Source organism: Equus quagga, unplaced genomic scaffold (genome assembly GCF_021613505.1).
Source record: "Equus quagga isolate Etosha38 unplaced genomic scaffold, UCLA_HA_Equagga_1.0 73442_RagTag, whole genome shotgun sequence".
Lineage (NCBI taxonomy): Eukaryota > Metazoa > Chordata > Mammalia > Perissodactyla > Equidae > Equus > Equus quagga.
The window spans coordinates 2,036,938-2,060,853 of NW_025802777.1; positions in this window are offsets into that span (position 1 = coordinate 2,036,938).

Below are 23,916 nucleotides of genomic sequence, written 5' to 3' on the forward strand. Positions count from 1 at the left end.
CCCATGCGTGTGGAGAAACAGGACTTCTCGCACACTTTCGGTGGGTTTGGAAAATGGTACAGGCGCTGGTGAGGCAGTTTGGCAGCATTTGGTGAATGTGAAGATTTCCATCTGCTATGACCTGGCCCTCTCAAAGCTCAAGGAAGGAGGCACACGGTTCAGGTCACGTGGTCGGCACATGGCAGTACCCAGTTCTGTTCATCAGGACACCCACCTCTTGACTAAAGAGAATCATCATATGCGGTGATCAATCTCCCACGGCACTTGGTCATTTTAAGAAGTTAAGTTGTTTTCACTCTAATGATTATCTCACAACTTCAAAAGAAAAAAACACCTTCCAAAGTGTTTAATCCAAATAGAAGATCTAACCATCAAGTGTCAGTTTCTTGAGAGTGTCGATGTAAGCGTTGTCAAAATTGCAAGTAGAGAAAAAAACAGTGGGTGTATTTTTAGCTTTCATGCTAACGCAAAGCACCCAGTGCAATCATGTAAAAATGTTTGCAAGAATGTTTTACCCACTTAAAAATGGCCTGTTTTCTAAAAGAAAACCAAGGGTATCTTGCTGGAGGAAATCCATGTCTCCAAGTCGAATTGGATTTGGGGTGAATGGCCCTGTGTCAGGGCGGAATTGTCCTCCCCAAGCCGGCACACATCCCCTGAGTGCCTGAGTTGGGCTCTTCAGCTAGAAGGAACGTGGGGATGATTACCCTGGGCTCTTTATTTTACAGATGAGGCACATAACCTGGCGTTTCTCCTGTTTCACTGTGAGTTCTTAGGAGGCTCAGCCAACTGGTGACCCTTCTCAACTTTGGGAGAGCCTAGCGCCCCCGGGAGGGGAAGGCACCACTAACTCTGAGCTCTTCCAAAAGACACATTGATACTTCAGTGTTGGGTTTTGTACATTCAGATGTTGAGGTTCCAGAAAGAAACGTGAAAGTAGTTCCATCGTGACCCCGCTGTGACTATGCGGCAGTCGGCAAACCCCTAAAGGGTTCTGGGGGCTGAGGGGGCGCAGGAGCTGGCTGATTTGTGGGGGACTCTGAGCATCAGGGTGATGTACACAGCTGGGGAGCGGAGCACAGGAAGGAGAAGACGCGTTCATAAATAGGTCTTGAATTCATTTATTGAGCACCTGCTATGATCTAAGTCATCCTGCGAGCCAGGCGCTGCGAGGAGCCAAGAGCTGTGGAATTCTTGGTTCCCAGCCTGGTGTTTTACAGGCTCATTCACAGCTAAGTTCTACCAATGTGGGCACACACTTGAACGCACAAACACACACATGCCCGCAGGTATCCGAAACGTAACAAACCTTTAACCAGCATTTCATCGGGCATCAACATTTTGTAGAAGCCCAAAGAAGAAAGTATTTTCTGTGAGATGGAGCCACAGGATGGCTTCTAGAAAGAAGTGATAGTATGTCGGGTGTGTATTGGAGTTAAATTCACAAGTATTCCACACCCACCATGTGGAAGGCTGAAGCCACTGCGTGGTATTGCCAAATGACCCAGGATGGGGTCCCCCAGCTTTGAAGGTCTACAGCCGTTTGACACTGCTTTACAAAGCCAACTTCAATACCGTGATTTGAGGTCATTTCTTATAAAACCCACCAGGTTAAAATATCTCAATGGCAGCTAAGAGAAGGCACAAGTCGCCAAAAGGGTCTGAGAAGTTGTGAGGGGGTTTTGGGGGTGATCATGAGGTTTCTGCAGCAGGCAGGCGGCCTGGGGTGAAGGTGTGCAACTGAGTACTTGAGAACTATTGGGAAAATACAGAGACACTTCTAAGAACACTGCCAGGAAGAGCAAGAATACCCACGTAGCGTCCCCTGCAGAAGGCCACCCTGGCGGGTTGAGGTCGAAGTGTTAGGGAAATAAAGTAGCCAAGGACAGCGGGTGGAAGGACTCGCACACTGCAAAGACATTTCAGAGCTAACAGCTCCCCACCCAGAGAAGTTGCGAAATCTCTGAATTCTTGAGGTCAAGGTTGAAGTAGATTGCTGGAATGAGCGGACTCTATACGAAGAAACAAGGTTTGCAAATGAAACACAATGTATATTTATACATGTCTGCACTGACGCCCAGCCTTGCTCCCGAAAGGACCGCGGTGGCGGAATATGTGCTGTTTGTGGGCCTATCAGCGTTGAGGTAATTTAAAAGATAAACCTGGAGTCTGAAAAACAGGGTCTACTTTTGCTGGGTTTTGTGTATCCAGCAACTTCCCTGCTTTTCTTCAGTTAACCAGCCCCTGGCCCTGAGAGGAGTCTTTTGCACATGGCCCAGGTAGGGCCGACACCTTGCTAACCACGTGGTCCAGCGCTGACCAATCAGAGCCCTCTGCCTCCGGCCACGGTGATTGGTTTGGGCATGCTCATGGGACTCGGGCTGGGCCAATCAGAGTCCATCCTGGGTCTCAGCTCCCGGGGCTGTGGGAGAGATGCGCACGTTCGTGTGAGCCAGCACGCTCGTGTGAGCCAGGCTCTGCCGGTCTTCTTCCCAGGCTGACCTTGAGCGTGCCTTTGAGAGGTGGCATCGCTACAGCCCTGCCTGCGCTCCTGTGTGCCCTGGGCTTCCCGCTTCTGTGAACTGTAAATGCCCTATTTTGCTTAGGCTAGTTTGAGGTGGTTCCAGCTCAGAGAGACTCCTGACTTACATAGCCTTTTATGATAATGGTTTTTAAAGTGGCATTTTAAGGAAATTACAGCTAATAATTGCCTAAAATAGAAATAGAATTGGTTGTTAATTCAGGCCATTGAGAGAGGAATGATCTACATTTTAGAGGTACAGACAAACCTTTGCATTTATATGTTAGTTCCCCAAACTCTCTCTCTCTCTCTCTCACACTCACACACACACACTCACTTTAGAGAGTGTTATGAGATGAAATCAGCTTTACCAGGTGCGAGGATGTCATTAAGTACTAGAGAATAGTAATTTACTAAATGGTACCTTATCGTTTTGGACGAGTTAATGGAACTTCTAAAACAACACCTGGCTCACTTTCTTGGAGCAGTTTTTGAATTGTTGAATCAGGCTGAATACTTCCGGAAAACTCTAGGCTCCAGCAGTAGACTGCCATTTTAAATGCAAGGGAGATGTTGGCACTATTACATGTGGCAGAGTCGCATGGTGTCTTAGATGATGATCTGGAAAGTTCTTCTGGAGCAGATGCACTGCCTCTCTTCCCCATGAGCCATATGGGACATTTCCTGAGGAACAAAACCTACTCTGATTCCCCTTGGGGGTCTCCTGGATTCATTGACCTCTCCATGCAGTCTCTAGGTTAGAGGTCCCCGTGCCCCTGCCAGACACACCCGGCAGCTCTCCATCCTGGCTGGGGCCCAAATGGATCCAGAATGGGCTTTTTTTTGTTGGACCCTGGCCTAGCCTTCAGGGTCAGAGAGGTCCCCTAGACGCTGGGAGTCCCAGCCACCAACTCAGCCAGTCACCACCCCTGCAGCTCTCCAGGCCATTGTCCAGATGCCCAGAGATACCAGTCACTGCCTAAGGCAGCCCTTCATCTCGCCACCCACACCTCTGGCTGCCACAGAGGGACACAGCTCTGAGAATGTGGCAGCACTGGCCTAGGAGTCACAAAACCCCATATCCAGGCCAGCTCTGCCACTGGGGGCTGTGGGACTTTGGATAAGTCACTGAGCCTCTCTGGGCCACCACTTCCCCATGTATAAGTGAAGAGATTGGGCCAGGCCGTGGGCCGGTGGGGAGGGGCCAGAGATCCCCTTTGCCACCAGGCAGTTCCTCTTGCATCTGAATCCTAAACAGTGGGCTCCTTGGCTAAAAATAAAAGTTTAAAAACCACCACAATATATTATCATCAAAGGCCTTTCCAGTCCTGTGGTGCACTGAATGGGGAGACTAATGGCTAATCCATAAGCGCATGAGAAAGACAAATATAGATCCAGAGAGCGTGGGTGATCACTGGCGGGGACTGTCCCACGCCCAACTTGGGGCATGAAACACCGTCTGCCTTCTACCACAGTGACGGGCGCATGCTACCCTCCTTGTCCATGGAGAAGTGCTTAATGCAAAGTGCTAAATAAATAAAAGATGAAACAGGAAGATCGTTGAACTTAATTTTAATTTTACATTTAAAAGAAAATTTTTAGCTTTTTAAAAAACTTTACGTATGCATTAAAGATCCCTTTGAAATAAGTTCTCCCCTAAAACAGAAGGGTAAAACTAGCTGCAAGGGGGAAATGTTATCTTTGTTTTTTTTCTTTATTTATGTAGAGACTTTTTTTAAAGCACATTGTGAACATTTTTATAATCCTCTCAACATTTCAAGCATTAGAACATTAGAGAAAGGTCAGCAAAGCAGAGTAAAATCCATAATGCTCTGATTGTTCTGAATTCAAAATGCTAGAAGAGAAATGTTTCCACATCTTCATTTTCGGAACTCACTGCCGCCCGTTGGGAGCTGGTTTTAACTCTTCCTGAGCCGCCTAACCGCTTTAGCAAGTGCTCAGTACTTCACTTCAAAGCTGGGGGCAGAAATCTCCACAGCCCAGACGATGATGCCACCTGCATTGCTAAGCAGTCAATGCTCCAGTTCAGTTACAGAGAATTCTTTGCATTTGATGCTGCTGCTTAGCTGCCTCTGTTTCCCCAGTGAGATCCGGAGCAGTCAGGTCCACAAAGACTCTAGCAGCAGACCCAGGGCTCTAGACCGCTTGCCAGGCTCTAGAGCACAATCCAGAAGTGATCCACTCTGCACTCGCAGACCCCACCCACAGTCGCATTTGTTCCCAACACAAACACATCTGCAGCCTCCAGAAACCGTGACGTACCCAGTGGGGCACGCCCAGCAGCTCCTGGATGGTAGCCAAAGTCAGATTCCACCCTGAGTCCTGATCTGTCACCTTTTAAGGTCGTGCATGTTTGAAGGGAGCTTTGGAAGTCCATGTTTTCCTCTTCCTGCCTGTCAAATTTGAATGGGAGGTTGACGGCAAGAGTGAGGACCGAGGGGAGAAGGTACGTATAAAAGGGATCAGGAGGCCGTGTGCATCTCTGTTCTGCCTCCTCGAGCGCATTCCATGTGTGTTCAGTATTTGCATTTTCAGCCGTCAGTGGGTCAGTCAGTGCGTTGGGTAGTCAGGAAACGAGTGAGTGACCCAACATTTGAACTCCTCTGAGCCCCAGGCACAGTGCTGAGGTTACAGGATGAATAGATATTGTTTCAGCTTTCAAGGACTTTATTGTCTAATGCGAGAGAAAGACAAATAAATAATAACAGCATAAAAAACGCTATAATCACAGGACAAATGATCCACTCTGGAAGCAAGAGGAAGAAGCAGTGCCCTTGTGTGTTATTCTGGCATTTTATGTTCACGATATTTTTATTGGAAAGTTATTTTTCCTTTAAATTGTGATTTTAAAAGACCTGCTTTAAAAAAATGAGGACCACGTGTTGTGGGATTCCTAGCATGTGTACAAGTGAAATGTAGGAAAACAGTATTACAAAGGAAGGGATGGGGTAAACGAAAGTATGCAGTGGCAGCTGCAATGAATGTCTCACTCTCTTAGGTGAGGAGGCGTGAGGTGATGAATGTAGATTGTGAGGAGTTAGAGATACAACAGTGCATAACACTAAACAACAATGGAGCGACCACAACGCAACAATGAAGTGCGACCGACAAGCCAAAGTGGAGATAAAATGCAATACCAAAAAGTACTCAATTTAAAATGTATCTTATGTAGATTTTACCACAATAAAAAAAATACTCACTGCTCAATTGATTGACATATGGGAGGAAAAAAAGGAAAAAAAGAACGAAACGATAGATTTAAACCCAACCATATCCCAAATTATCTCAAACATAAATGGGCTACACACTCCAATTAAAAGGCAGAGATTGTCACAGGGGGCCAGAAAGCAGAATCTGAACAGAGGTTGTCTACAAGAAACCTGCTTTAAATACAACGACACAGGTAGATTCAACAGAGAGGGATGGAAAAAGATGTGCTGTGCACGTACTAGGCATGAGAATAGCTGGACCAGCCATATTAATGTCAGACAAAGTCGACTTCAGAACAAGGACTTTCACCAGGATGGAGAGGGAAATTTCAGAATGATAAAGGAATAAGTTCATCATGAGGCTGTCACAATTCTTAACATAAACGCACCTAATTACAGAGTTTCAAAAATACGTAAAGGAAAAGCTGACAGACTTGAAAGGAGTAACAGACAAATCGAGAATTTTAGTCAGAGATTTAAGTGTTCCTCCCTCGATCACTGCTAGAACAAGTAGATAGAAAATTAGTAACGATATTGCCTTTACTCAGGAGCACAGTATTAACCAACTTGCCTCGTGTACAGTCGTAGACACTCCACCCAACAGCTACAAAGTACATTCTCTTCAAGTCTACGTGGAACGCTCACCCAGAGAGGCCATATCCTGGGCCATAAACCAAATCATAATAAGTGCAAGTGGTTCAAATGATGTAATGTCTGTTTTTTGACCATAAAAGAATTAAACTGGAAATCAATAACAGAAAAGTATGTGGAAAATCTCCTAAAGTTTGGAAATTAAATAACATACTTCTAAATAACCCATGGGGCAAAGAAGAAATCACAAAAGAAATTAGAGAATATTTTGAACTGAATGAAAATGAAATCACAAAATATCAAAATTTATGGAATGCAGCTAAAGTAGTGCTTAAAAGGAAATTTGTAGCTTTCAATGCTATAGAAGAAAAGAAAAAGACCTCAAATCAATGATTTAAGTTTACAAGTCAAGAAGCTAGAAAGAGTGAATTAACTCCAAATTAAGAAGGAAGGAAATAACAGGTGGAAATCAATGAAACAGAAAATAGAAAAAGGGTAGAAAATTCAATGAAAGCAAAACCAAGTTCTCTGAAGAGATCAGTACAACTGATAAATCTCTAGCCAGAAAAATCAGAAATTCAAAAAAGAAAAAAGACGTAAATCACCAATCTTAGGAATTACAAGGACATCAATATAGATACTATAAACACTAAAAGAATAATAAAGGAATATTATGAACAACTTACACAAATACATTTGACAAGAAATTACCTGAACAAATTTTTTGGAAAACATAAATGACCCAAGCTCACTCAAAAAAATAAATAACCTGAATATCTCTATATCTATTAATGAAATTGAATTTGTAGTTAAAAACATTTTTTAAAGAAAACTCTAATCCCAGATGGCTTCTTTGGTGAATTCTACTGGGAAGAAATAATATTAATTCTGTGTAAATTCTTCCAAAAAATCCTAGCAGTCCTTTTTTGTAGAAATTGACAAGCTGATTATAAAATTTCATAAGGAAATGCAAAGGACCTAGAACAGCCAGAAGTTTTTAGGAAAATGAATAAAATTAGAGGACTTATACTACTTGATTTGAAGACTTACTAGAAAGCTACTGTGATCAAGACATTGTGGTATTGATGTAAAAACAGGCATATAGATTCGTGGCACAGAATGGAGAATCCAGCAATATACCCTCAGATATATGATCAATTAATTTTCAACAAAGATGCCAAGGTAAGTCAATGGGGGAGGGGATAGTCTTTCTAGCGAATGGTGCTGGAACAACAGGATGTCCCTATGAGAAAAAAAATGAGCCTCAAACTTACCTCATGTCGTATTTATTGGGTGTACACTTAAAATGGCTGTATTGTTGGCTAGGGAAATCATACCTCAATAAAGGTAAATTTTTAAACAGCTGTTTATTTTTAACTGATTACATCAGCATCAAAAAACATCCACAATACTGAATCCTCAGTCTTATAATAGTCACCCGTGAACAAGTAACTATCGATACACAAATATTTACCTGGCAAAAATTCATCTAATTTTTTACTTGACAAAGGAAGATGTATGAAGGTCAAAACGGCGCATGAAAAAATGCCCAACATCGTTAGTAGTTGGGAAAATCCAAATAAGTCACAAGATATCATTGCACACCCACCAGAATGGCTAAAATTAAAAGGAATGACAACACCAATTGTTAGGAAAGACTTGGAACAGCTGGACTGTCAAACATCGGGAGGTAAAATGGTACAACCACTCTGGAAGCGTGTCTGACAGTGTCTTACAGAACTAAACATACATCCACCCATGAGCCAACCTTCCCCTGCTAGCTTTTTACCGAAGAGAAGAGAAAGCATCAAAGGGATTGTTCCAGAAGCTTTATCCATAAAGCCCACATATTGGAATCAGCTTGGGCAGCCATCATCAGGAGAATAAATAAACAAATGGCGGCAGATTCATACAACGGAATGACACTCTTCAGTAAGAAGATCTGCATGACCATTACATCCAACAAGGGGCTTCTCCAAATATTACGCCAAGCGAAAGCACCCTTACACACAAGTGCACATGCTGTGCGATTCCATTTATATGAAGGTTCAGACCTGGCAACACTAGTCTATGGTGGGAAAAAATCAGAACTCTGGCTGCTTCCGTGGGTGATGGGGCCTGGGAAAGGCCATGGAGGAATTTTATCTTGAAAAAATGTTTGGATTAGACTTAAATTTTATGCATTTTGCTGGTAGTAAATTTTACCTTTAAAAAAGCCCCATAAACTAAGAATGAACTCTAATTAACGATATGCATTCTGAAGTATTTAAAGAGTGAAGTGTACTGATGTCTACAACTTTAAAATGCATCCCCAAAAACATGTGGATTAATGGGTGGATGGAGGGATGGACAAACGTGTGACAGAGCAATTGTGGAAAAATGTTAACTTTAGAATCTAGGCAGGGGTCGGTAAACTTTTTCTGTAAAGGGCCAGATAGTAAATAGTTCAGACTTTATGGGCCACAGCGTCTCTGTCCCTTCCTCTCAGCTTGTCCATTCGTGCAAGAAACCAGCCATGGACAATATGTAAATGAGCGTGAGCCCACACAGCTTTATCTGTGGATGCTGAAATGTGAATGTCACATAATTTTCATGTGCCACAAAATATTTTTGTTCTCTTGATCTTCAACTGTTTAAAAGCATAAAGCCACGATCAGCTTGCAGGCCTTGCAGAAACAGGTAGTGAGTGACGATCAGCTGATCCCTGATCTAGAGGGTGGGTATATGAATGTTTCATTGTAGAATTCTTTCAACTTCTCTGGGTATTTGAAACTTTTTCATAGTAAAATATTAGGGAAAATACAAAAAACAGTTAACAAATAAACCACGACCATGATTTTCTGAAAAGTCTCCTATTAGTACTGTGATCCTACATATCTTTCATTGTCTCTCCTGTAATTTTCACTCTGCTCGTGTTGAAACAGATCTGGTATGTAAGTATTCATGACTGGGATGTGTTTGTTGTGAATTTCATTCTTTGTTATTCTAAAGAGCCCTTCTTGGTCTTGCTTAGTGCTTTTCTACCTAAAAGTCAGCCTCGCCTGACATTAACCACTGGACCTTTGCCCATCCTTTGGATTTTTAACCTTCCACAGTCCCACCAGTGTAGGATTACCTCCTGGATAGGGTATACAACTGGGCTCCTAACTGTTAAGTTTACAGCATTTACATTCAGTGACCTGACATGCGTTTGATCTTAGCTCTCTCATATTTGAGTAGATTATGCTTTCTCTGTTTATAAGAAGATGTGGCATGCACACAGCTTCCTAGAGTGTGATTTGCCAGGTAATTCCTCATTCATTCCCACATGCTCTGCTTCTCAGACCCAGGTCAGGTTTGGGAAAGCTCCCTGTGGCTGCACGTGGACCTCACCTCCCCTGTCCACTCAAGAGATCGCGCCTTGGCCATGAGTGATCTAACAGCCTTTTCGAACATTTGCAGCTGCACGATCTCTTGCCACTGCTTTGCTATCCCTTCCACCTGTGTTATGGCTTGAAGTCTCACGTGCAGCCTCTTTTCCTTGCAGACAGAGTTCATACTTCTGTCCTCATCCCTCTTGTTCTGTGCAGGTCTTCCTCGGGGAGAAGGGGAATGCTGACTTAGACCACCATTTTGAAACCGGAAGTCTTGCCGTGCATTTTAACAGTGTATCAGTTCTAGTCACTGTTTACATTCTTACCGCATTTTTTTCTACGTAATAAGAAAAACAGGTGTTTTCCTTATTGAAAGAAAAGCTAAAACCATTCTTTTATAATGCTGCTTGGGTTGTTAAAACAAGGTCGTTTGTAGGTTAAATATAATAAGGTTGGTGAGTAAATCCAATTTGCTATAATGAACAAAATGTGAGTAAATATAATTTCTCAGCACAAATAAGTAAAACAAACATCACAGTCTCCAGGTTGTGTTACATAAAATGAACTCTCATAGTTTAAATAGAATGTCACCGGAAGCTTCTTGCTAATAGTGACTCCGTTTTATGACAGCAAGACACGGACTCAACGTAGACGCGATTTTAACTATGATCTCCGGGAGCTAGGATTCCTTTTGTTTTTGGATTTGTACATGTTTCCAGCACTCTCTGCTTATCAGCACAACATCAGACAATGTCCATCGTGGGACAGTCTCAAAAACATGTGTGTCCACCCCCTCTTCACCCCAAGGTTCTCATTTGAGCATCGTGGGAGGCTCTGGCCTCTGGTTTCACCTGTAATTCTCCCCGACGCTAAACCGAGGCCTGGGGAGCCAAACTAATCAGTTTCTTTCCCCTTCTTCTGGTCACAGCTCTCTGACTCTGGAGGCCTGCCCTTGACCACTGACCATTTTGTGCAGGATTAGGGGCCTGTCCACTGAGGAGCTCCATCTCCTGGCCAATGGTGGGGACCGGACACAGCTGGGCCAGTGGAACTCTCTGACCCTTGGCCTTGATCAGGGTGATGGAGGGTGGGGGGCAATTCCTCCCTGGACCCCTAAAGCTGCCTGGAAACCGCCCTTTCTGAAGCTTGTTCTTTGGCTGTTCCACCTGGTCTGTGAGTTCCTGTATCCTGTCCTCTTGGCTTTGCAGCCACATCCAAACCAAAGACACCTGACTGGCTTGGCTGATTGCTAGCTGCATCCTAGTACCTGGAGGCCACAGCAAACTAGCATAGGCTGTTAGGGGTCCTCCCAGGGGGTGTGCAGGTCAGTAGGCCGGGTTTTCTAGTTGGGTGAAAGATGGTGTAGAAGCCAGGAGGGGCCATGTTGGGGAGGCGCTGAGGGAGCCCAAGTACCAATGAGTCTTGGAGTCACGCGAGATGCTAGCACTGGGGGAAAGGGTGGGGTATGTCAGATCTCTCTGAATTATTTCTCAGAATTGCAAGTGCATCCACAGTTATTTCAAAATATGAAGTGTTTTTAAATGGTCATCGGCCCCAATCACTAACTGCCCATCATACTGCCAGCCCCTCGCTCTGAGCTCATGGCCTCCCCTCCTACTGCCGTGGGAAGCGAGCCACCAGCACAGGCTCCATACCCAGTCTCCACCCTCCACCTGGCCCCACACTGTCCGCACTGAATCCACATCTTCCCACTCCTTTCTCTTCCTTCTCCTACTTCCTCTCCATTCCAAAGCTGGCAGTGCCCCCTGCTCATGCCGTCCGCCCTGGAATTGCCCACCCTGCCCCATTACTCCAGTAGCCACTCCCTTGGTGCCTCTTGCACCCTCCCCGCCTTCTCACGGGCCTGCAAACCTGCTCCTGCTCCTGCTGAGCAAATCTGCCTTTAAACCAGGAGCATCTTTGGCGACTGGCTTGGCTTTGCCTGTCACTGCCAGGCTCCCTAAGAAGCAGCCCCTCCACCTGGCCCAGTCTGTCCTACCCACCTGCTCGCCTCGTCCAACACCACGTGCAGAAGCCCAGCTGCTCCTCCACTCCCACCTTCCCTGGCGTCTCTGCAGCCTCCCAGTGCCACATCCTGCCCCTGTTCCTCTCCCCTCAGCCCCTGCTCCTCTTCCCTGCCCTCTCCCCCCCCAGCTCCGCCCCTCCCTCCATCTCTTCTTCTTACCCGTTGCCTCTCAGGGGGCTCCTCGAGCCTATTTCTTCATCTGAAAAATAAACTGGGAATATCAGAGTCTCCCTCAAGAGACTGCTGAAGTGAGGAGATTATAACCGTGAGTACTTTGAAAACTCGCTTGGGTTTGGCAGTCTTAATACAAACAGGAGCCACCTGCACCAGGAGGGCGGCCGCTAAACCACAGCGCCCGCCATGGCCACTGGGGGCGTTTGTGTGCCTGTGTGTGTGTCCACATATCTATGTGTCTATGTGTCTGTGTGAGTGTGCAGGGGTGTCTGTCTGCTTGTGTGTGAGTGTGTCTGTGTGTGGGTCTCTGTGTGTCTGGGCGTGTGAGAGTATGTGCGTCTACATGTGCCTGCATGTGTGTGTGTGTATGTGCCTGTGTGTGTGTGTCTGCCTGTGTGCGAGTGTGTGTGTTGGTGTGTAACGCTGAGGTAAGATAAACAACCACCCGGGTGACCCTTGCCCGGGAGTCGTTCCCACCTCGAGCCTGTCACTTCTCCGACTGAAGCAATTCTAGGTATGTTTGCAAAGTCACTGCCAGCTCTGGCGATGTTCCCGGCCCAGCTACTCCGAGAACTCTTCTGGCCTTCAGCTGACTGTCCTGAATTCCTTCAGATTCTAAGAGAACGTGGCTCCTTGGGCCACAGTAACCCCACCACACCCAGGAGACGGGTGAAGGAGTGCGGGGGGCTCCTGCAGGCACTCAAGAGCAGTGGCGCTGGGCCAGCCGAGCCCCCGCTGGCTGTGGCCTGTGACTGGCTGCCGGTCCTTCTGAGCTTGGTCCATCCCTCCCCATCTCTCCTTCCCATGTCCTAGCCCAGCGAGTTTTCCTGGGTGCTCCTGGCGGTTTCCGCTGACTCTCGACTCCATGTAGAGGCACCAGGATGGGTGGCTGCTCCCGGGGGTCAGAGAGGGCCAGGGGTGGAGCCCCAGGCGAGCGGGGACGGAGGGCACAGGCGCCCCTGTGGGAGCTCCACAGCCTCAAGGAGGGCGAGTGACCTGAAAACAGCACTAAGTGTTTAAGACCACAGGGAGAATTTGGTGGTGGTCTCAGAGCCTGGTCTAAGAGGCTGTCCTGGTGCTGACATCCAGAGGTGCCAACCTCAGTCCCCCACCCGTAAAGTGGGGCAATTCTGAGTGGTGCCCACGTGGGCTTGTGTGTAAGGAAAGGGCCCAGCCCAGGCCTCACACTGCAAGGTGCCGGCCAGCGCTGCCACCATCACTGCTGCCCGTCTTGGCACCTCTCCTGGCATCCCATCTCATCTCCCCATCGTCCCACCCACCAGGAGCTGCTCCACAGCGTGAAGCCAGGGAGGCCCGCCTCGCCCCCCATCAGTGCCTCCTGCCTTTGCCGCTGAGCCCTGGTAAGGGTGGAGAAGGGGGGCCCACACGGACAGCAGCCTCCACATCTGTGCCAAGGGCTCCCCCCAGGGCCTTCTCCCTGTTAACCGCATTACCCTCGCTCCTATTTCTCCTCCGAGCACATGTGGTGCAGGATCTCAGCTACTGGGATCCCTCTGGGGGGGACCCTAATCTACCTGGGCTCCCATCCCCAGGGTATCCACAGAAACAAACTCTTTGTCAGGGACGCCAGGTGTTGAGGCAAAAGGCCCCCCCTCCAGACACAGGGGCTGATATGTGACACTCCCCAATCCCCCCACCATGGGGGCCTGGAAGAGCCCACCTGCTGGGAGGCGGCTCTCCTCAGGACTGTGTCGACCCCAGCGCTCTCTTCTCTCCTCTCCTCCTTTGCGTCCCAGGAAAGACAGGTGGAAGGGCCGGACCCAGCCAAGAACAACGCCAACTCCCTACGTGAGTCTTCTACCCATTCCACCACGTGAAGGTTTGCTGAGCACCGACTTTGGGGGAATTGCACCAGACTCCGTGCACAGCCGGGGCCAGTGGTAAAGCCAGGGAGGCGAGCCTGATTCTGTGGGGTGCACTGTGAGCCGAGATGGCAAGAATGGGGGAGCAATGAGAACCCAACCTGGGGCCAGGCCAGCTTCCCGGGAAGATGGCTCCCGGGCTGTGCCTGAAGGACAGGCAGGATCCGCTGGGTGATGGGACGGGGTGGAGTGGGGTGGGGTCACGCCATACTGAGCAAACAGCATGTGTACCAGCAGGGAGGATTCTGGAAGATGTGAGTGGTTCAGAGGACGGGAGCACAGGGCATAAGGTGCTGGGAGGTGAGGCTGGGGGAGGGGCAGGCAGTGGCGTGCTGGAGAGCCTTTAACAAGCAGCTTTCTACAAAAAGACGGATGTGTGCACGTCAGTACATCAGCTTATTCTCCATTTTATTGACAGAAAGGGAGGATAGCATGCAGTTTACAAATAATAATAGATGGTACTTTTTATTGTAAATTCCATATAGCCAATCGACTCACCCTGAATGGTTTCATTGCGTTTTGCCAAACTCTTATATTTGTAGCCAACCTACAGTTGCAGTTCAATTATGATCTGACAATTTTCTGTGCTGTTCGGCGATACAAACATGACACACTTTTAGGTTAAGTTGCATTACTAGTGTTTTCCCCGCCACTGAATCTTAAGTCTAAACAACCAATAACAAAAGAAAGCAAGCCCTGATTTGTAGGCACCTGCTGATTCCTGTGATGTAAGCACTCCGCCAAGGACAATTTCAGCCGCCACCAGGACGTTGCTGAACCCAGAGTTGGAAAGACACTTGCTGTGGGCCGTGTTAGGATTTCTGCCATTCGGATTCAAAAGAGGTAAGAAACCACAAGAGTGTAGATGATGGTAACGTGGAGTAAAATAGGTAGAAAGTGGTGAGTTTTGAGCACTTGTTACCTCTGTTTTAATATAATTCATTTAATTGTATGTTTATACAATTTATTACTAACAGCTGTTTAACACTTGGCTCTCAAAAGCCAGTATGAGCTGGCCCCAGCACACCCCTGCAGGTAAAGACTGGACCTCGGAGGGGTGGCCAGTCTGAGTTACAGAGTGAAAACCCGCCACGGGGGGCACAGCTGTGAACGTGCCCCACCGAGCTGAAACCCCGTCCCGGCCCTAATCCTGGAAGCTGTGAATGTATTATCTTACACGGCAAAGGGATTAAGGAAGCAGATGGAATTAAAGTTGTTAACCAGCTGGCCTTAAAATAGGGAGATTATTCTGGATTATCCGGGTGGGCCCAAAGTAATCACCAGATCCTTAAATGTAGCAGAGGGAAGCAGAAGAGAAGCTCAGAGTGATGCAAAGTGAGAAAGACTCGACCCCCACCCCCCGCCTTCTGCCTTTGAAGATGGAGGAAGGACCACGAGCCAAGAGAGGAGGGCGGCCTCTGGAAGCTGGGAAAGGCGAGGAACGGAGTCGGCCCCGGACCCTCCAGGAGGGACAGCCCTGCCCACACCTTGATTTGAGCCCAGTGAGACTCCCGTCAGACTTCCGGCCTCCAGAGGTGTAAGGTGATAAATCTGTGTTGTTTTCAATGATGAAGTTTGTGGTAATTGGTTACAGCAGCCACAGGAAGCCAGCACACGACTTCCATGTCTCCATTTTCTGTTCTGCCACCACTGGGAACGGCCACGTGGGTGCCAGCTGGGGGCCTGGGCTGAGCCAGCCAGGGCCTCGGGCAGTCACTTAGCGTCACTAAAGAGAACTGAGGATGGCAGGATTGATCTCAGCACGTTGTGGTGAGGTTTCAATAGGGTCATGAATGCCAAGGGCTTAATGCAGGTGATGTGCTGCACACGAGAGCCACGATTATCTTTACCACTGCAGAAGACGAGAGGCAGGACAGGGTGCATCCTTGTGAAGCCAGCTTCTCTGGGAAGACTGGGTTCTCTTTTTCCAGAAACGGCAGTTAGTTGAGAGCTTGCCCACGTCCTCAGGACAAGGGCTGCTGTGCATTGTTCCCCAACAGATGCTGCTGCCTAATTCCTGCCCACAGCGTGGCCTGGGGCCAGCCAGGCCAGTGGTGTGCTTGTCCATCTTTGTCCTTCAGTGACTTGGGAGAAAGCCATCTCTGGATGGTACGTCCGTCCTTCAAACAGATTAGCAAAGCAGCAAATGCCCCTTTTCTCGGCCACAGCTGGACTGGAAGTGTCAGGCCCCCACCCCCCGCCTTCGGAGTCCACCTCCGGGGCTTCCAGTTGACCGCTCATGGGGAGGCACCTGCTGCCAGCCTGGCGAGGGTTCTCACCTGAAAGAGGGTGGAGGGAGGCAGGCAGGTGTAAGAGCTAAGAGCCGTCAGAGGCTGGCACACCGACAACGACCAGCAATCGCATTCTCACAAACACATCTGCTGAGAGAATCGGGCATACAGATCAGAAAGCAGGACGACCCTTCCCATCTCAGAGGTTCCCCCCGTGCGCCCTCAGCAGACGTCATCCTTCACCATCCAGCTAAGCTGGACATCGGAAGTCCTTCCAGGTTCATAGGTGTGGGCCTCGGAGTCCGGAAAAATCCACAGAATGGACTTGCTGCCTCAAGGCAGACTGAGGGCAGAGTCAGGAGCTGGGTACCGGGCTCCCATTCCTGCCTCCTGCCCGCCTCCCCCCTCTGCAGTCTAATCAGCACCCCCCAGAGCCCGGCCGGGAGAGGGGGCGGAGGACAAGCCCCACTATCCGAGTATGAGGAGCTGGGAGCTGGGGCTGCCCCGCACCGGCCAGGCTGGGGAACGGTCCTCCCCAGGGAAGTTTAGGCCTCAGGGGAAGATGAGGCGCTATTTGGAGAGGCCAAGGGCTGGCCAGCTGCTGGACTGTCTGACGTTTGGACAGGGTTTGAGGTGTGTTCATGGGACCCCATGTACAGTGTCCGTGTCATCGAGAACCACAGGGACCCCGCAGCCTCTCATTTCTTCAGCCTTGTGGAGGGTGCAGGGGCTCACTGTGGAAGACAAGAGAAGCATCTCCTGGCGGCTCGGCCACGGGGAAGGTAGCTTCACTGTGTTGTGGGATCCTAATTACAAGGCGGCCAGGAGAGAAACCTCAAACTGCCATTTCTCAAATTGTCCTGAGAGTGCGTGGGATGTCAGGGGAGAGAGAAAGTTCCGGCTTGAAGAGTCTTGGGTCAGAATTGGGCAGGGAGGGTCTGCCAAGCCGAGGGTCCCCAGCAGGGCCGGGCCAGGCCCCAGGACACGCGGCCCCTACCTGCTTATGCTGGAGACAGGCTCCAGGGCTCGGCCCCCAGCAGCCCCTGTCCTTGGCAGTTTCCTGTTCTGACCTGAGCTCTGGCTTCTGCTTGCCCATCCTCCCTACTCAGTAATTAGTCCTCAGGGGCAAGGCTGTCTTATTCCTCGTTCTCTCCCCAGAATGTCTACCTTTGCTTTGCACAGAGCAGGTGCTCAAGTATTTACTTCATCTGCAGCTCCACGATTTACTCCACGGCGCCCCACAAAGACCAGTCCAAGGATCAGGGCCTCAGGGTGGGACCTCCGATTCCAGTCCTCACCAGCATCTACAACGCATGCCAGCCTGAGCTGCCTGGAGTCATGAGGGTCCGGCTCGCATTTCGAAATCTGCCAAGAAGATTCCAGCCATGCTTGGAGCCCTGTGGGAGGGTCATCTGAAGCTTGGAAAAAATGTGGATTAAAAAATGAGGCTAGGGGCCGGCCTGGTGGCATAGTGGTTAAGTTCACATGCTCCACTTCAGCAGCCCAGGGTTTGCAGATTCAGATCCCGGGCACAGACCTACCACTGCTGTTCAAGCCATGCTATGGCAGTATCCCACATAAAATAGAGGAAGATTGGCACAGATGTTCAGATGTAAGCTCAAGGCCAATCTTCCTCACCAAAAAAAAAAAAAGAAGCTACCTCCAGTTTATTGACTCAGAGTCCTGCAGGTCGGGCCCTGGAATCTGCAATACCCTGTACACGCCGCCCCCCCCCCGACACACACACACACACACACACACACACACACACTGGTTCTAATGCTTGTGACAGTTTGCAAAGACCCTTCTTGGATCAAGTCATGCTCCTGCATCATTGCACATTCCAGCCATCTTACAGATGAGGAGGCTGGGCCAGACTCTTGCCCCAGGAGCCCCAGCCCTGGGGCAGCCTGAGTGCCCCAGCCCCTCCCCCCAATGCCAGACTCAGACCCACGAAAGACTTCATCCCACCGTGCCTCCAGCAAAGCCAAGCTCCCAGCCCTGCGCCCAGCCTCAAGTTCTCAGGCGGGGAGGGGTACTCAGAGGGGTCCTCAGGACCCCCACACTCACTCCTTTCTGGACCACAGTCCTCGTGCAGCAAAGGGTTAACTCAGTGGGGTCGGGGTGTCCAAACCCTGCACCTTCCAAAAAAGGGCGAGTTCTTGCTGCGTCCTGGGAATATCCAACGTGACAAGGTGTCTCCGTACACCTGGGGCTGTGGGCCCCGCCTGACAGTTCATGCTAATGAAGGGATTTCTGGGGAGGCCGTGGGGGGAAGCTGGGATCTGGGTAGTTCAGCCTGGTCTGTGTGTGTGTTTTGAAGTGTTTGCAACGTTTAAGAGAAAGAGGCTCCCACGGCATAGCTTTTTCAGCTGGTCCTTCTGAACAGCTGATTCTAGTTCAAAATGTGCCTCTCCTTCTGGGCTGGTGAATCTAAGCTGAAGGCATAAGAGAAACGCACCTGCCAGGGAAACAGAATCGGAACCTCCACGAGGCCCCGAGAGCACCGTTTCTGAGTTCAGACATCTCAGCTTCACTAGCGTTCTCTAAAGTGCGGGTGACAAGGTTGAAGCCCTTAGGAAGGAATCAAGTAGATTAAATCTGTAAATATTGTTTAACTGCCTGACGGAGCGTAATTAACAGGGTTGATCAATTACGAGGGTTTTTGTCACCTGAGTTCACCAAACTTAGGAGGGTCCCTTGAAAGTGACTGTTAGAAGTTCCCAGATGGATGCAAAATAAATACGATTCATAAGTTGAAGTTATTTAAGGAAAATAAATTGTCTTAAAAATAATTAACCTAGGGGCTGGCCTGGTGATGCGGTGGTTAAGTTTACATGCTGCGCTTCAGCGGCCCAGGGTTCACCGGTTTGCATCCTGGGTGTGGACCTATGGACGACTTGTCCAGCCATGCTGTGACAGTGACCCACATATAAAGTAGAGGAAGATGGGCACGGATGTTAGCTCAGGGCTAGTCTTCCTGCCTCAGCAAAACGAGAGGAGGATTGGTGGCAGGTGTTAGCTCAGGGCTGATTTTCCTCAAAAAGATTAACCTCTGTAAATTTTATGTTAAATTTCAGGCAGCTGTGAAGGTGTTCTGTGCACAGTAGGCTCCTGGACATCAAAGCCTGATGAGCATGGGTCAGCCCCACGAAGGTGCAGGGCCAGCAAACCCCAGGAGCCAGAGCGGAGGGTGGGCAAGCCCAGGGCAGCGACCTCAAGCCTGGGGCTGCCTCCTCCCTCAGCCTCCATCTCATCCCCTTCCCACGGGCCTGGCTGTGGTCAGCAGGTAAGGGAGGCACCTGTGGAGAGCGCCCTGCAGGCTCAGAGGCATTGTTGTCTTTTCCCTGCCTCCTTCCAGGTGTGCTGTGGGAAGTGGGTGAGAGCTCTTTGTGGACCTGAAAAGCTGGGTCATCTGCCCAGTCATCCGGGCACCTGGGGCTGTCCAGAGAGAGTCCCTGGTCCTGCCACCTCGAGGAGGAAACAACAGGGTCAGCTTCTGTAATGAGCAAGCTGCCAGGAAGGCTCCTGCAGGATGCAGAGGGGTGCTCCCGGAGGATGCAGAGGGCTCCTGCATGTGCGCAGGGAGCATGTGCCAGCCCCTGTGAATCTAAAGGATTCCACAAGCCTTCCTCGGAAAGAGAAGGGGGCTCCTGATGATCTGACCTCTTGCCATGAGCTGTCCAGGCCCCCAAGAGGACGGAGGGGCCTATGTCAGAGACTGGATTCAGACACAGAGAGGGCTGCTGCAGTCAGGGAGACCGACTGGAGGCCATCGGATGGTCGTGGCTCCAATCAAGCGAGAGGAGGAAAGAAGCTGGAGCGAGGCCTGCCCTCGGCAAAGAGCTGACCTGCTCTGAGTAAGGCCAATTGGCTCGTGGGTGCTTGGTGAGCTGAGGGAGGGCTGGCTGGCCAGCCCAGGGGACTGAGGCAGCTCCAGAGCACAGTGGGGGACAGTGGGAGCCAAGGCCACGCCAGCCACCACGGTGATGCAGCTTCGTGGACGGTGTGAGCAGCGAGGTGCCCCTCCGTCTTCAGCCAGGGCTCCAGGGCTGGCTTCCTCCCTGGGCGGGTCATCTCCCCAACCAGGGCTCCCCACTGGGCCAAGTGACTGGGGCCCCAGGAGATGAACCCCCAGCAGGGGTGGCCCTGACGGTCATCTCAGAGAGATTCCCGGGCATTGTTGTTGGGAGGGTTCCATCCTGCTGTCCCAGGCCCTGTAGGGTCATGGGAGGTGGTAACCCCCTGACCCCCCCAGGCCCACCCTGCAGAGGCTGACCTGTACCCAGCCCCTCCTGAGGGACCAGACATCGCACTTGCCCCTGCGTTTTGAGTCTTTAATATTCCCCACTGCTGTCCTGCATCAGTGGAACTTCCTTCCAGAGGCAGAGAGTGACGGTCAAGGTTACCACACGGCCAGGCCTGGGCTGGAGGCCGGGTCCACCACGGAGTCAAGCAGCTGAGATGCCACAGCACACCGCGGTAGCCTCGGGTAGTCAGGCTTTCTCACATTTGTTCCAACATAAACCCTTTTCTCCCTGAGCAGCCAATAATGCCCATGCGACTCACACTTTGCCCTCCAGGCTTTAGGAAACAGTGCCATGGCCATGGCTGTGGACAGCCCTGGGCTGAGGTCCAGCTCCGGCACTTACTGTTTAAGTGGAGGAAGTTACTAAGGTCTTGGGGGTTCTCTCTTTTTCTCCCGCGGTCTGGGGACACTGACACTTGCCTCCCAAGACGGCCACACGGAGAAGTGGGCGTGTGCATCCAGCCCTTGGGGCTCACAGTGAGCCTTCTGCAAGCATCGTCATGGCCCACCTCTGATGAGAGTGCCGGGGCCCCGACCCCAAAGGGTACCCGACTTCCTCTGCGTCTCTCTCAGCTGCCAAAGGCAGAGCTCAAAAGAGAACTCGAGCAGACCGGCCCAGCTCCCCCGGAGCCCCTCGGCACACGCCCCTCAGCCACTGTCGGGACCCCTGCCTTCATCCCTGGGGAGGGCTTCTAAGCGGGAATCAGAGCCCTTCCTGCAGGAACAATCCCATAAGCAGGCACCACTTGCCCTCTAAGAGCATTCTCGAAGAATTATTTGACAAGGCTGGGTTATTTCTCCCGGCTCCCAGAAAATGTCCTGGGAGATGGAGCCCATGGACCTGGAGCCGGGCCATCCCCAGAGTGAGGCAGAAAGGCAGACATCAACACAAACCCATTCAGATCATCTCGAGGCCTCTTGTCTCTGCCCAGGACCAGGCCTGAGCAGCGTGAAACAGAACCGCAGAGCCGTCCCTTTCCTGGGGGCATTGGAGTCCTGTGGCTCCAGCTGCCTGACACCCACCACTGTGACGCCATCCCCCTGGATGGAGGAGGCTCCAGGGCAGGCCTCAGCGGTCAGCTCAGGACATCCTCCTAGCCAGAGTGATTGGCTCAGGGCTGGGGACATGACCTAGGACATTTCAATCAAGAGATGATCCCAGCCCCTTTGATCAATAATTGGGGAAGTCACCTTCTTTCTTCTGCTAGACATGTGTGAAGGAGCACTGAGTCCTGACTACTGCTCACAGTTATTTGGGGACCAAGAGGGGACTTGTGGTTGCAGCTGAGACCATGGAAGGAGAGCAAAAAGATGGACAAAACTTGGGTCCTTGAGAGCTGCAGGAGCGGGCCTTACCTGCAGTCCACCCTGCCCTGGACTTTTCATTTGCAAGAGGCCATAAATCGTCTTCATCATTAAAGCCTGCTGGAGTCGATGTTTCCATTACTTGTAGCCCAAAGCTCCCCAACCAATGCTAGTACGGTCCCCACTTCACAGGTGAGGAAACTGAGGCTCCGAGAATAGGCGACATGCCCTGCATAGCAGAGCCGGGCCTTTAACCTCCACACCACCCTGAGTCCCGCAATCACACGCTACCTTGTGGGTGGGGTGCAAACTCTCGATGTTTCCTGGGTTAAGGAACCCCCAAGCAGAACCCTGACTGTCACTTTCTTTCCATCAGAATCACTTTGGCGTCTGGGGTCTCCCGAATCAAGAATCTGCAATCCCTGGTGATGGGAATGACCCTTCTCCACGTCCGGAGTCCTGGGGCCACCCTGCGGGGCTATGGTTCCCCTCCACGCCCCGCACGCCCCCCACGCCCCCCTCCCTGCCTGACCATAAAGCTGCGCCAGCACGTAGCCCCGAGAAGACGCGGAAGGATGCACGGGCCGGAAGCACTCCGCTCTGCGCGGTGAACGCTGCCCTCTAGCCCGCCAGCCCTCGAGCTCTGCTCGCGCTGACCACCTGCTGCGGGCAGCGCCCCCTCCCTCCCGCGTCCTGGCTCAGGGAAGCCCGCCCCACTCGCCCGTTCCAGGGGGTCCCACTGCACATGGACGCTGTTTCCTGCTGTGGCTGCCCTTTTCCTCCCAGGAACGGAGGGGGAGGGGAAAGAAGGCGTCTCTTTCCTGGGGGGGAGGGGGGACAGCAGACCCCCACCCCAGGGCTTTGCCCACAAGCCTCGCTGGCCAGCACACTAGTAACTCCTTGCTCTGAAGGTGCCGGCCTGTCCACCTTGAAAGCCTGGGGGAGTTTGCCGAGCTGTTTCTAGGGTCCCCAGGTGCCACCCCAGCAGACACCCCCTGAGACCCCAAGCCCCGCGGAAGGATTTCAGATTACCCCTTTGTCTGCAAGCAAGAGGCTCAGACCCCTCGAAAGAAGCCGGAGAAGCAGGGCCCTGGTTCTGGTGGAAAAAGAGGGACCTCCCGCCGTGGTCTGCGGCGCCATCTAGTGGTGAATTTGGGGAGGTGCAGCCTTGTCCAGCGAGCACAGGTGATGACTCGCCTCCATCAGATCCTGGACCACAGAGAGGACCAGAGCCTGGGATGCCGGGCCAGGAAGACTTGGGGCCCCGGTGGCGTCTGAACGTGAGGACTTCCACTGACCCGGGACCTCAGCCGACCGAGGCCCCCCAGCCTTGGAGAGCGCCCCGGGTGGTCTCGCCCTGTCTCAGAGGTACCCTGAGTTCTGAGGTCCTCAGAGGCCCTCCGTCCCGTTTCCCACCAGGAAACCAACCAGGTCTTCCCTGGAGCAGCAGGAAGAGCCTGAACTGGGACGGAGGGGATCTGGGTTTCCACTCTGCACCGTTTGGTCCAGTAACTTCAACTTTTGGCCTCAGTTCGTTTATCTGCAAAATGGGATCAGCGATTTCTAACTCCTAGGGTTGTTGCGACAGTGAGGGTTCACGGTCGTGTTCGTTGCCCCACCACAGCCTGCTGCGGGAGGCAGAGCGCGAGCATGGACTTCACCAACAGCCAGGCTTGGGTTTAAATTTCCAGCTCCTCCACTTACTGGCTGTTTGACTTTGGGACAGTTGCCTAACATCTCCATTTCCTCAGCTGGAAAGTGAGAGTGAGCATATGCAGTAGGCTTGGCCTGAGGATTGAGTAAGATAATATCTGCAGGGTGTGTGCATATAGCTCGTACACAGTCCCCTCCCCTCCACACTCAGGGGCACCGAGAGCCCACTCAGTCTGCAAAGGGATCTTCTGGAGGGTTGCCAAGGCCATGGAGTCTGGCCTCACAGGTTGTGCACTGCACACCTCTATTGGTGACATCTGCCTCGGAGAGCAGTGAACAACCTCTACAGATGTCCAGGGCCACCATGGGTCCCTCTCTTCCTCCTTCTGTTTCAATATGCTTTGGATTTAATTCCTTGTGCCATGCCAGCAGAAAGAGTCCAGGGTTAGAGAATTTAAACTACAAGCAATGCCCAGACTGAGTATATTCCTACACAGCAGCTTGACACAGCAGCATCCAGAACCCTCCAGGAGCAGTGGTGTGTACATACATGCACATGCAAGCCCACTTGCCCACGTGTGCACTCTTCTGTCTCTCTCCCTCCCCCCTCCCTCCTTAGCCCTCTGACTTCACGGCATGT